Source organism: Equus quagga, chromosome 15 (assembly GCF_021613505.1).
Source record: "Equus quagga isolate Etosha38 chromosome 15, UCLA_HA_Equagga_1.0, whole genome shotgun sequence".
NCBI classification, from domain to species: domain Eukaryota; kingdom Metazoa; phylum Chordata; class Mammalia; order Perissodactyla; family Equidae; genus Equus; species Equus quagga.
Genome location: NC_060281.1, coordinates 54,587,744 through 54,599,926, shown reverse-complemented (window position 1 = coordinate 54,599,926; position 12,183 = coordinate 54,587,744). Strand labels below are relative to the sequence as shown.

At 38.1% G+C, this 12,183-nt stretch overlaps 1 pseudogene; it reads right to left on the bottom strand.

The window, feature by feature from the left end:
- LOC124227109 (tigger transposable element-derived protein 1-like) overlaps positions 1-6,321 on the bottom strand; it is a 51,289-nt pseudogene extending 44,968 nt beyond the window's left edge.
- Positions 6,322-12,183: the final 5,862 nt, after the last annotated feature.

Below are 12,183 nucleotides of genomic sequence, written 5' to 3'. Positions count from 1 at the left end.
TATATTTCTTTTGATAAAAAAAAGTAAGTCATAAAACAAGTGAATCTTAGGGAAGTCAAACTAGTAAATTGAGAGTAGATTTGATTCTTTTAATTTTTATCCTCCTACTCTACTAACTCATAAAATTTTAGAGGCTGCTTATTTTTCAAGACTTAGAGTTGTAATTTTATAGAAAGTGGTGACTATAACAATAGGAATATAGTTTTGCATACCAATTGAAATTGCCGTCTACTTATTTAAATTTAAAGAATTATCTGTATTTTTGCAGGAAAAGTGCCATGAAAAAATTAAATTGCAGGGTAAGACATCATTCCAGAAATCACATTCATGTAAGCCAAACTTACCTGGGAAAAGAATTTACAGCAAAGAATCAGAATCTACATTGTTTACCCAACACACTGTATTTATTTTCAATTCACAGTTTACCTTGATATATTTTGCATCAAGCTACATAATACACATAGCTCTTTCAAATGGTGCATCACCAACAAGAGATTGTACTAGCCAAATTATCTATTCCGAAAGATTACAAAAGAAGTGCTAAATTTAACATATTGCCTGGAAATACTGAGAGATTCGTTAGAAGAGTTGGGACTCATTTGTCCTATTGTATTTAGTGGCTTCTTTTCAATGGCAAGTTGCTTGTTCCATTACTACTATTCCACATCCTGACAATGCTCTGCATTTGTCTGGAAGCTGTCAATTTCCCATCCAAAAGAACATTATGATATTTTCTTTCTGCCACCTAATTATTATTATGTTAGACAATGTATTTACTCCAAAGTGGTTTGGGGTAATGGGTTACATTGTTCTGTGTCAGAAAAAGCACAGATGTGGGGCCGGAGGAGAGTGGGGTGAGACAAAGCCCTCTCTCCAGTCTCCAGGAGGCAAGAGGCTGGCAGTGCTGCTGTGCTGGCAAGCAAAACCTTCTTGTGGTGGGTGGTCCACTGGGAGGTAATTGGAGATCTGCAATATGTCCACTACAATCAACAAAAGGGTACAATAGCCGCTCTGTGGGGATTTGGGGGAGAAGAATTTGTTTAAATAAAATTGCAAGGTTGTCAGAATCTGAAAGCCATTCTCAAATGTTCTGTGCATCGTCTAAGGGAATGCAGATTGGGAATCACATACTCTCAGGCCAAAGAACTGATAAAAAGAAAAGTTTAACTTAAACAGTATAATATCAAATAAACGCACTTATATTGTTACTATCAGCAGGTTAGTGGCATATAACAAACTCTTCTGTGAGGTACTTAGAAGTGTAAATGTTTACAGCTGTGAAGTTTTACTCTTCTGCTATACCTCCAACACAAAAATGAGGTGGTAAAACTGTTATAGCCTATTTATTTATTTTATATTTTAATGCCAGATCTGATTCTGAAGTGTAAAACTATCCATTAAGAGGAGTGGTTATGGAATAAATTGTCAGGGGTACTTAGTCTAGAGTTTCATTAATAAAGTATCCTGAGTCTTCTGCTGCTTGTCCCTGGATGTTTTTCCCCAGCAACATAGTGCTGTGGACAGGGAAATTGTTGGCGACCCCTGGGCTCAAGCTTCTAAAGAAATTAAGTCATGGCTAAACCAAATTATGTCCTGAGAAAGTAAGAATGGAAATTGTGGCCCAGGGCAAAGCCCTCCGAGTCATTAGGTTAATGGTGCTCGCTGCCATCCAGCGATTCTTCACTTGGATATTAAGAAGAGCAGGAAGGGTCACCGACAGCATTATGGACAAGAACAGAAGTTTTGTGAACGCAAAACTACTTTTTTCTACTACAATAAAATCAATTCCTTAATCTAAAACCCTTTCCTTTGATTTTCTTTTCTTTCCTTTTTGTTCTAGGGTTTGCAAAGTGTTTACAGTTTCATGGGAGAGCGGGACCATTTCCCATTGCGTTAGTTAAGTCTGCAATGAAAAAAGAACTAAAAGTAAAGAACAAATGAGAACAGGCAAAGGAAACTTTTTAATATTCCCTCTCTATCTCTAATTTCTGTTGATACACCAAGTCTTGTTTTGAAAAACATATCTAAAGTAAAACATTCTCTATTTCACTTTGAAGTAAGGTGGTCTTCCTTTAGGTGGTATAAATCGGATGCCGTAAACTCACGCCAGCCTATGGGGTCATAGAAGTTTTGGTTCTGGATACAATTACATGATCAAGTTGCTTTCCTCAAGTCATGTTGATCCACAAAAGAAACAATATAACCAGGAAAAACAAAAGGCTCTGAAAACATCTATATGTAAAAGAGCTTATGAAAAGTTCATAGAGTATAAAAGTTGCCGTCTTTCAAATATCGAGTAGACACCTGTTCAAAATAACTTTCTCCATCCACAGACCGCTTTTGTTGGAAGAGAAGAGCAAGTGAAACACCAAGGTCAATAATGTCCCTTCTTATGACTTGCCTTGGCATTCTTCTTCCAGAACTGAATGTCCCCTAAGCAGAACAGAAGAGCTGCCCTAAATTGTGAACAAAAACTGCCCATTGAGCTGAGGGATTCTGAGAGACTTGTCAATAATCATTTTAAGGTGAATTCTTCTCACATTTGATTTTGATCAAGAATTGACTTTTAGATTTGTTGTATAAACTTTCCTACTGATGATAAAGCGGTACCTTTTGTCTAAGAACGAAGAAGAGAAAAACTTCCCTCAGCCCATCTCATCGTATCTGTTATAGAATTGCAGGTTCTCTTGGCTAAACACTTAATAAACGTTATGCATCAACTGTTATTTTTGGGAAATACTAAATAACACTACCGATTTAGCTAAGCCACCAATTATTTTTTTCCTGATTATAGGAAACCACTGAGATACTAAATGAATATGAAAACAAAAGAAAATATGAGGTGATATTTACATTTAAAATAGATTTTAAATTTCTAGCAATGCAAATTCCAAGTGAAGTAATGAAAGAAATAATTTTAAACTTACAGTGAAATGCAAAAGTAGTACAAAGCTGCATTTGAGTAAAAACATGCCAATAGGCTATGTACAAAATAATATTATTCCAAATCCCCAAACTTGTTCAGTATAAATTGATGTTAATTACAGATTTAGTTCATGGAGTAGGAAAATGGCCTAAAAATTAACATGATGATTTTTCTAGCCTCTATTTCACTTATGTTCCTTTAGAAAAGTAACTCTAGATAGAGTCTCTGCTTGTAGTTTTGGAATGTTAACTTTAACTTTCATTCTGTAACTCCACGTACAGTAATTTTTCTGCAATACACATCATAGTTCATATTTTAGGCAGCATTCTGTGATGAATAAGGATTATTTACTTTCCTTAGAAGAACATTTCCCGCAGGGGCCCATGTGCCACAGGAAGATAACGTTTTCCAGGGGCAGACTTCAAAATGCAAAGCCCTGGGCAAAGCTGCCTTGGAGTCCCCTTGAGATCTTGGGGAGAGAGATAACTCTCATGAGTGAGGGGTGCCCCTTCAGCCAGGCAAGATGCCAACATGGACAAGAGGGAAACGGCATCTCCCGTAGGTCTAATCACAGAGCTGCTGGAGCAGGAGGCTTCGGATAACTATCAATGTCACAGGTCCAAATCCAGCAAGGTCACTGCTCTTTGGGTAAACACTACAGTGCTGCCCTGTCCTTGTGCTTTGGAGGCATGCATTTCCATGAAAGCTGTGGAGCTCGAAAACAAGGACGTAAAAGCATCGACCATCTCTATTTCATCTTCCACTGTGTCTAAGAATGTCTGTGGAACAGTGGAGAGCAGGAAGTCAAGCACCAGAGATGCATTTTGATGTGGGCTTCTGCTGCTGATTACTGACATGGGGAGCCCTGCTCTCCTAGTTGTGACTCACCAGTGCCCTTTGATTAAACACAGACATGGATTTAGTTACCACAACATGCATCAGCTTTGTTGTGCTTCTTCCTGGTCTCACTTCCTGACTTTGGAAACGAATTCCCACAGTCCGTAGTCATTCTATCAGGCCCATCATAGACTCTTAACTGAAGAGAGAGAGGAGGGGTTGTGCTTTCTGATGCACATGGGCAGCTCAGAAATGGAACTTGGAGCTCTTTCTCCTAAGACTGTGGTCTCGTCAGCACTCAGATTTGACAAGCACAGCCAACCACGGATGATGAAGAAGGGGCATAGCTGATGAAACGGATCTCAGAAATATGTCAGTCTACTTTGATTAAAGTTTCACCTCCCCATTGCAGTCTTGACCTTCAAAATAAACTCTCAACATTTTCAGACATTTATTTGTATATATAGTCTGAGTCTACCAGGTTCATAGTACATAACTAGATCCCACTGTTCTGTGTCATTCACAAGGACAGAACCACACTTGTCTTTGTCAAAACACACAAGGTGGTCAAGGAGTCCGGATTACATGATTGAATGTGGTTGCCTATCACCAAGCCTTCCCACTTTTCTTTAAAAGGATTGAACTTCAGTTTCTTTTTAAAAAATGTGATTACAGATGATCAATTAAAGGCCAGTATCTGCTGTAGGGATGCCTTTGTCCATAGAACCATAGAATTTTAAGTCAAAAGGCAAGCTAGATGTCATCTGTTTAATTCCCTGCTCATTGCTAGTATCTCTTCCAGAGTAGGTGATACTCAGCAACTGCTCTAATGGTTGGAAATTTCTTTATTTTATGGAAATTAAATCTACTTCTTCATAATTTCTACTCATTAGTCCTAATTGTGATGAAACAACAACAGCAACAACAACAAATAAGGTCTTGCATAGTGCTCACTCCTCTTTGACAAGTTGAAAAGCGTGCTAGTGGAATGTCCCTGCAATGTCCTTCTGTTCGCGTGGGGCAGTAGGTGAGGGTCTTTCATCAGAACAATCGGGATATTGCAGTGACACCATAACCATATGTCCCATCCCCACCAGGACTTGGTGGAGAGAGGAAGAGCATGAATTATGCGTGACTCGTTAGCTGCTGATCTCTAACTACAGAACTTATTTTTTTAAGACTAGTGTAGAACATTATACTATTCACAAATCATAATACTTTAAGAGATTTTAGGAATGTTTAGGTAAAATATTAAGATACCTCTCATTTCAATTACTCAGCATTTATGATGGAATTTTTCTATTGTGACAGGCAGAATATTGACTCAGGAGCATTGGTTTCATCAGTCTGCTCTTGTCTTTCCCCTTTGTCTTTTGGTTTTGTGGCAGGTAACCTGAGTTCAAGTCTTGATTTTGCCATTCAGTTGTGTAACCACAAGTAAGTTAATTTACCTCTCTGAAATTTAGTGTCCTTGTTAGTAAAGTTGAAAAATGCCCAACTTACAGAATTAGTATCAGACTTTTTTTTTTATTTTTTATTTTTTGAAATATTTTATTTTTTTTCCTTTTTCTCCCCAAAGCCCTTGGTACATAGTTGCATATTCTTAGTTGGGGGTCCTTCTAGTTGTGGCATGTGGGACGCCGCCTCAGAGTGGTCTGACGAGCAGTGCCATGTCCGTGCCCAGGATTTGAACCAACGAAACACTGGGCCGCCTGCAGTGGAGCACTCCAACTTAACCACTCGGCCACGGGGCCAACCCCAATATGAGACTTTTATAAGAAAATACCAGATAGTGCTTAGAAGAACCTCTGGCGTTATTAGAGATTCATTCAGTTCATTCCGATTTTAATGTTGCTGAAATGTCCCAACCCAGGATTGCTCTTAATGAGTAGAAAGATATCCTTATATAATACTTCTCTGCATCTCTGTTCAACTTAATTCAATTCAACCAAAGCCTACTGAGCACCTGCTGTGTGTCAGACACACCGATGTAGTGATAATAACAGGAGCTAAACTTTTTGAGTACTTACTCTGCTTCAGGCACTGTGCTAAGAGTTTCATTACCTTACAAACTTTGATTCTCACAGTGGCTATGGGTAGACAGGAGTGTTAGTCAAAATACTTAACAAGTAGCATCATTCTGCCAGTACACTATACTGGGAGCTCAAGGGCGCCCATTTTACAGAAGATAAAATTAAGAATTTGAGATATTTAATTCATCTTACTAGCAAGTGGCAATTCTTTCAGGGCTGTTTCACAAGACGGTAACGTGTGTGTTCCCTTTGTTAATCAGGAGAAGGCCTTCCCCTTGCTGCGGGCTTCGGCCCTCCTCCTTCTCTTGCCTTTGGGTTTTGTTCTACAGTGCGTCCACTGGTCAATGCATCCAGAAAGCTTTGGGCCAAGTATTCCAAACAACGAGCTTTTTCATCATAATCTTCATTGCCTAATTTTGTCATTGCTGTTAGAGACCCAGTCACATGACATCTTCCAACGCCTGTTATTAGGGAGCCCTGCAGTACCAGAAAGGAGCTCCAGTGCTGGGCAGTGGAGGACTCCATGCCTCTGCACCAGCAAGGCACTCATCATTCTGCAGGGGTTCTGCCAGTGCCTCAAGAGTGTTCCTGGAGTTCTGTCCATTCTTCCTCTACTCAGATTGTCTTTTGTTCTTCCAGAGTCTTCTTTCACTCCGATTGTCTGTCAGTTTTCTCCAGGTCAAAACTGGGCTTTATAGAGTATAAGAGGGAAGTCCAGGATATAACTTTATTTCCACCACTTATGTCTGAGAACACAGGCACAGGGCAGTCCATCGTGAATCTCAGAGTGCCCAAACTATATTCATGGACCATAAATTGCCTTCACATTTTCTCAAATTCACATTCCCATCTCAAGTATAAGCCTGGAATTGTTTGCTGCCAATGAAAATAGCTTATTTATAGGCAGGAAAATGAGAGCGAAAGGACAGATTTTAAGGGGTTGCAAATCACATTAAAAAATAAGCTGAGAAGTATTTGACTTGTATGGTAAATATTCAAGCAGAATTTGGACATTGAGAATCATGTATTCATCTGTGTGCAAGAAGCAAAAGTGTAAAAAGTAATATTATTGCCTAATCCTCCCAAATATGATCCATATGGCATCATATATCAGAATACAATGTATTGCATATCAGAATGCAACGAGAGCTCTCAGCTTCCTACAAGTGACTGCAAACCCTGGGATCTAGTCCCTTGTTAACTTTAGTATGCCTATCAATTTAGAGTCTAGTAATAAGAGAAAAATTCTGTTGTGTGAACAAATGATGCCAATTTGAATAGTGTGTCCTCCCTCACAGCAGTTACACGTTTGAGAGGCCATCAGAAGGATCAAAACATATTTAAGAGTTAAAATATCACAAGTATCATAAAACGTTTTAAAAAGTCAGAGAACAAGAGTATACGGAATAAAGAGATGAAGCACTCCACAAATCACAATTTTAATCTCACTATCAAGTCACCTTTACTTATATTTCTTCCATAAAGTCCCTTAGGAGTAACTGCCTCTTATAAATCTGCTGACCCCCTCTTAATTAAGCTATTCTAATCATGATGTTAAAGAAACTCAGTGGAGACACAATGAGAATCACATCTTGAGCGATTGGGTAAGAATGAAGGCTTATTGTATGGCGGTATTATCATCATCCAGTGTCTCTTGTTTACAGTATATTGTGACAAAGTAAAATCTATTTCAGCTGTTATATGGCACTGGCTGTTATTTATGAAACATAAAAAGATACTGAAATACAAAAGGGCTTGAAAAGACCAGGGAAAGATCAGATAAAAAAATGAGAAAGAAACAGGCATGCTGGGATGGTAACTACTCTGCCACGCACTGACAGGGAGGTTGTATATTTTTAGAATATACTGAAAGGAATGGTGCTTTTACTTAGGTTTTTATGGTTTACCACGAGATGCAATTTTCTGGCCTTATATGCAGTTGTAACAAAAGTCAGAGACGTTTTATGATAGCTGCCACAGTTCATAAATGATGGGATACACTAAAATATTTATAGAACTGTAAAATCTTGATTTCTCTCTGGTTTAGCAGATGGGGCCCTAAAACCAGTTCCCAGATTGTCACATTTCTTCACCCTTTGATGACAAAGAAGCCTGTTATCAGTTTTCTTCTCTGGATAACAAGTTCACTAGTGTGAACGAGGTTGTACTTTCAGTCAATTATCTATATTGGAGTAATGCCAATTAAGAAAGCTCTGAACAGAAATTAAAATTACTCGATACACACTTCTTGGCATGAGGCGCCAGGGCAACATAGAGAAGATCCCCTCTGAAGTACCTTTTAGTCATTCCCTTGTCTTCGTTTCTGGGAAAATTCTCCTCCAAAGCTGGGTCACCCACAGAGATAAGTATCATGCCAAGATTAAGACTAGTCTGTTTAGGTGGCTGAGAGAATTTCTGCTATCACACCTTTGTGCATTTGTGTTTCTTTTTGAAACTGTATATTCTAGGATAAAATCATTGGTCTGTGTAAGCTCACCAAACTCAAGCACTCTTTACAATTAAAAGGAATATATTTAAGTTGGACAGTGGTGAGGGTAAGACATCTGCATTGATGAATTGCTGATGGTATTTTTTTTTATTTTAGGAAATCAATCAATCAAAAAATATAAATCTTATAAAAATAGATTTATATGACATTCATTTAAGAAGTATTATAGGAAAGGGAACCCATATCAACTTTTAGGCAAATGCATGAAATAGATAGGTAGATAGGTAGACGGATAATAGATAGTTAGGTATGTAGATAGATAGATAGATAGATAGATAGACATACTTGCATAAGCGCACTTTGTAGTCAGAGTTTGAAAATTTTCTATTTTCTTTCAAGAAGTATCACTAAAATTAAATCGATAATATCTCTAATTAAAATTTGTACACTGAGGGTTATCCTTTTATTTATAACAAGTAATGAAAATCTCTCTGAATATTCCATTTTCCATAAAATAAAGTATATACCTCAAGAAGAAAAACATTTGAAATAAAAATCTTCATAGATTAAAATAGCAAAAAAAAATCATCTTACTCAGTGGTGTCCAGAATTAACAAGGATCATGAAAACTTTCAGATCTACTGAATCCAAATCTCATGGCGACCAAAGAAAGAGAAATCTATAAGGCAACATGCTCCCAGGACGATGAAAATAGCTGTTTGTGGACGAATGACCTATCTCACCTCTTTGATGCCTGATGAAGCTGCATTAATTAGGTGTAGATGAGCTGAATACTTTATTTTTAATCTATATTTTCCTGAACCTTCCTTAACACAATATTGTATGACCTTAATTTATATAACAATTTAACTTGGTGCTATTACTTAAGCATGGTTGAAAATAATTATATGCCAAGATCTACCATCATATGGCAAGATATTCAATATTCCTTTAGAAATTATTTGAAAGAATTTACTAGGAGGAAGGAAAAAAAATGAAACTATTTTAAAAAAATGAAAGCGCAGTTATCTCCCTTCTAAAATCAACAGCATACAAAGAGCAACAGAAATGAAAGGATAAATATCAGTCACAATTGCTTAAGAAATATTTTTAGAAGGTATTGGTTAACTCCTGAACAGAAATGTTTGTTTCCCCTTATCCAATGGAACTCTGCTTTGATTTGAATTTGGAAAATAGAAATACCTGCCAAACAGGAAGAACTTTGTGTATGTAGCAAGAATAAATGAGTAAATGATAGCTTCCAAGCACATTTATTGGGTGTTGGTCAGTCCCAACAGGAGGTTAAGCTAAGAATACCATTAATAGAGAGTTGAGCTGAAAGGGTTAAAGCATTGGTGTTTCACCGTGAAGGGTTCTTGTCCAAAACCCATAGAAAGTTGAGTAGGGTATGTAGGGTATCCTCCATGGTGTTGCACCGCTCTGAGGGTACAGATGTTGGTCTGCTGTCTTCGGAAGAGATCAACTTGGAAAAACCGCTCAGTTGATTCCAGAATGGTTTGCAAAATCATGTTCCTAAATGGAGATTAAGACAATGCCTCTGACAGCTGGCAACATTAATTATCGATGTGTCTGTGTTTGTATCTAAAGACTCAGTAAATTCATCAAGGACAAGAATTTATGGTATTACCTGGTTTCCCCCAAAGAAATGCTATTGAGGAATTTAAGTGGGAAGTTCATATTATTGTCTCAGTTTTTTTCAGATTGCTTTCACAACTCAAACTTGTAGTAAAGTGCTCACTTTTTCCTTTATGGTGGCTATGGACACAGGCAAAGGGTTGGGGTTAATTAGAATTATAATCCCAACTATGGCATTGATTAGTCATGAAGCCTCAGAAAAAGCAGTTAACCTGTCAATTTTCCTGACTTCATCTGCACAATGGAAGAAAGCAGATAACCACCTGTCGATGAGGATACCAATGGGGCTGACCGACTTGGCGTGCTGTAAGACTAAAATGGGCTATGATGTCAATATTAACAAGTGCTGTATAGAGTAGAGCTGAAGAGAAGCAGAACGCATTTCGGTTTGGGTGCACCCTTAATTACTGGAACATCTGCCATGTTTTGCAAAAGCTACCCTGGAGATATACTTGAACAAGAACACTCTTCTCTGAGGAAATGCGAGCAGATTACAGCCTAGAATATTAAAGATAGAGAATAACAATTCATTTCTTAATAAGACACCAGTTCCTTAGCAATTTAATGTTTCAATAAAAAAATATTCTCCATAAAAGTCAAACATGTTTTTACTGAGTTTTTCACTGAGATAATGCTATCCCTCCCACAAATCACAGAAAGATTTTGCACCTCTGCATTAAAGAATATTCAACGTTTCTCTCTCTTTGCTCTACAGAAATTGAGACTATGTTTAATTTTCTGATTTGTAAATTGCATGTCTTACCTGGTAATTTATTTCTTCCTCTTAGAAACAAAAGAAATTTCTGAATTTCTTTAGTCTTTTTATAGCCTGGGCAGGAGTACTGTGGTAAGCAGATTCTGAGATGGCCCCCAAGTGTATAAGCCCAGTGGAGTCCTCTCCCCTTCAGCAAATTTGAAAATTAGGTTACCTTATATGAGGAAGGTGGTGGGAGAGTCACTGACATGACAACAGTATGTTATCGAAGACTCAGTCAGAGCGGACAAGGGAGAACTTCCCCTGCTGTTCTTGAAAGAGGAAAGAGAGGGCCGTGGGGCAGGGAAAGGCAGGTGGTCTCTGGGAGCTGAAAGTGGCCCCAAGGCTGATGGCTGGCAAGAAAGTAGAGAGTCAGTCTTACAACGGTGAGTCTTGCAGTGATCAGAGTGCTTGGAAGAGGGCCCTGAGTCTCAGGGGAGATGGCAGCACCACTGGACACCTTTCTTTCAAGCCTAAAGAGACTGTGGTCTGAGAACTAGCTAACCCACGCTTGGGAAATTGCAGGTGATAAATTCATGTGTTTTAAGCCACTCAGTGTGTGGTAATTTATTATGCAGCAATAGAATACTCACACTAGCACCAAGCAGTTGTTGAGCGAGGCTGCTTTTCTCCTACCAGATACCTTGAGATCACTGTGGAGGGGGTGGGGGTGAGGGGCTGAGGGCCTGATTTGTTGGGAGTCCTAACGCGGGAGGAACCCACTGCTAACGGTCAGAGCAGAAAAAGAAAAGAAAGTACACCTTCACCTAGTAAAGTTGCACTTGGAGAAAAAAATTGTAGGAGCTCAAGAAGATATCTAGTTCTGAATTATGTTAAAGAAATGTCATGACAGTGCCATAACAGACTGCAATAATGAATTCTCTGATATTCTTAAATAGTTTTAAATATATATATATTAGATATCTAATATATAAATATCTTATGATATATTTAATTATATATATATTAGACTGAAAATTATGGATACAAATGGAAAAACCACCAGTTGTAATGAATCTACTACTTTCCATGCCATTTACACAGTTTTTGACTATATGCATGTGTAACGTAGTAAAAATATCTTACTACTTGTTGCCTTTTTTCTTAATAGTTATATCACCAGCTGTTTTTTCCCAGTTGCTATCCAGTTTCAAAATTAGTATTGTGGAACTATTTTAGAGGTTGTTTGTTTATTCATGTGATAAATCATAATTATTCCCCTCTGTTGTTAAACTTTTAGACAGTTTCAACATTTTCATTTGTGGGGCTGGCCCAGTGGCGTAGTGGTTAAGTTTGCACACTCCGCTTCAGCAGCCCAGGGTCACAAGTTTGGATCCCGGGTGCGGACCTACTCCACTCATCAGCCATCCCACAGCCAAAGGAGAGGAAGACTGGCGCAGATGTTAGCTCAAGGCTAATATTCATCAAGCCAAAAAAGAGGAGGATTGGCAACGAATGTTAGCTCAGGGCAAATCTTCCTCAAAAAAAAAAAAAAAATTAATAAAAAAAGAGGAAGAAGAAGAAGAGG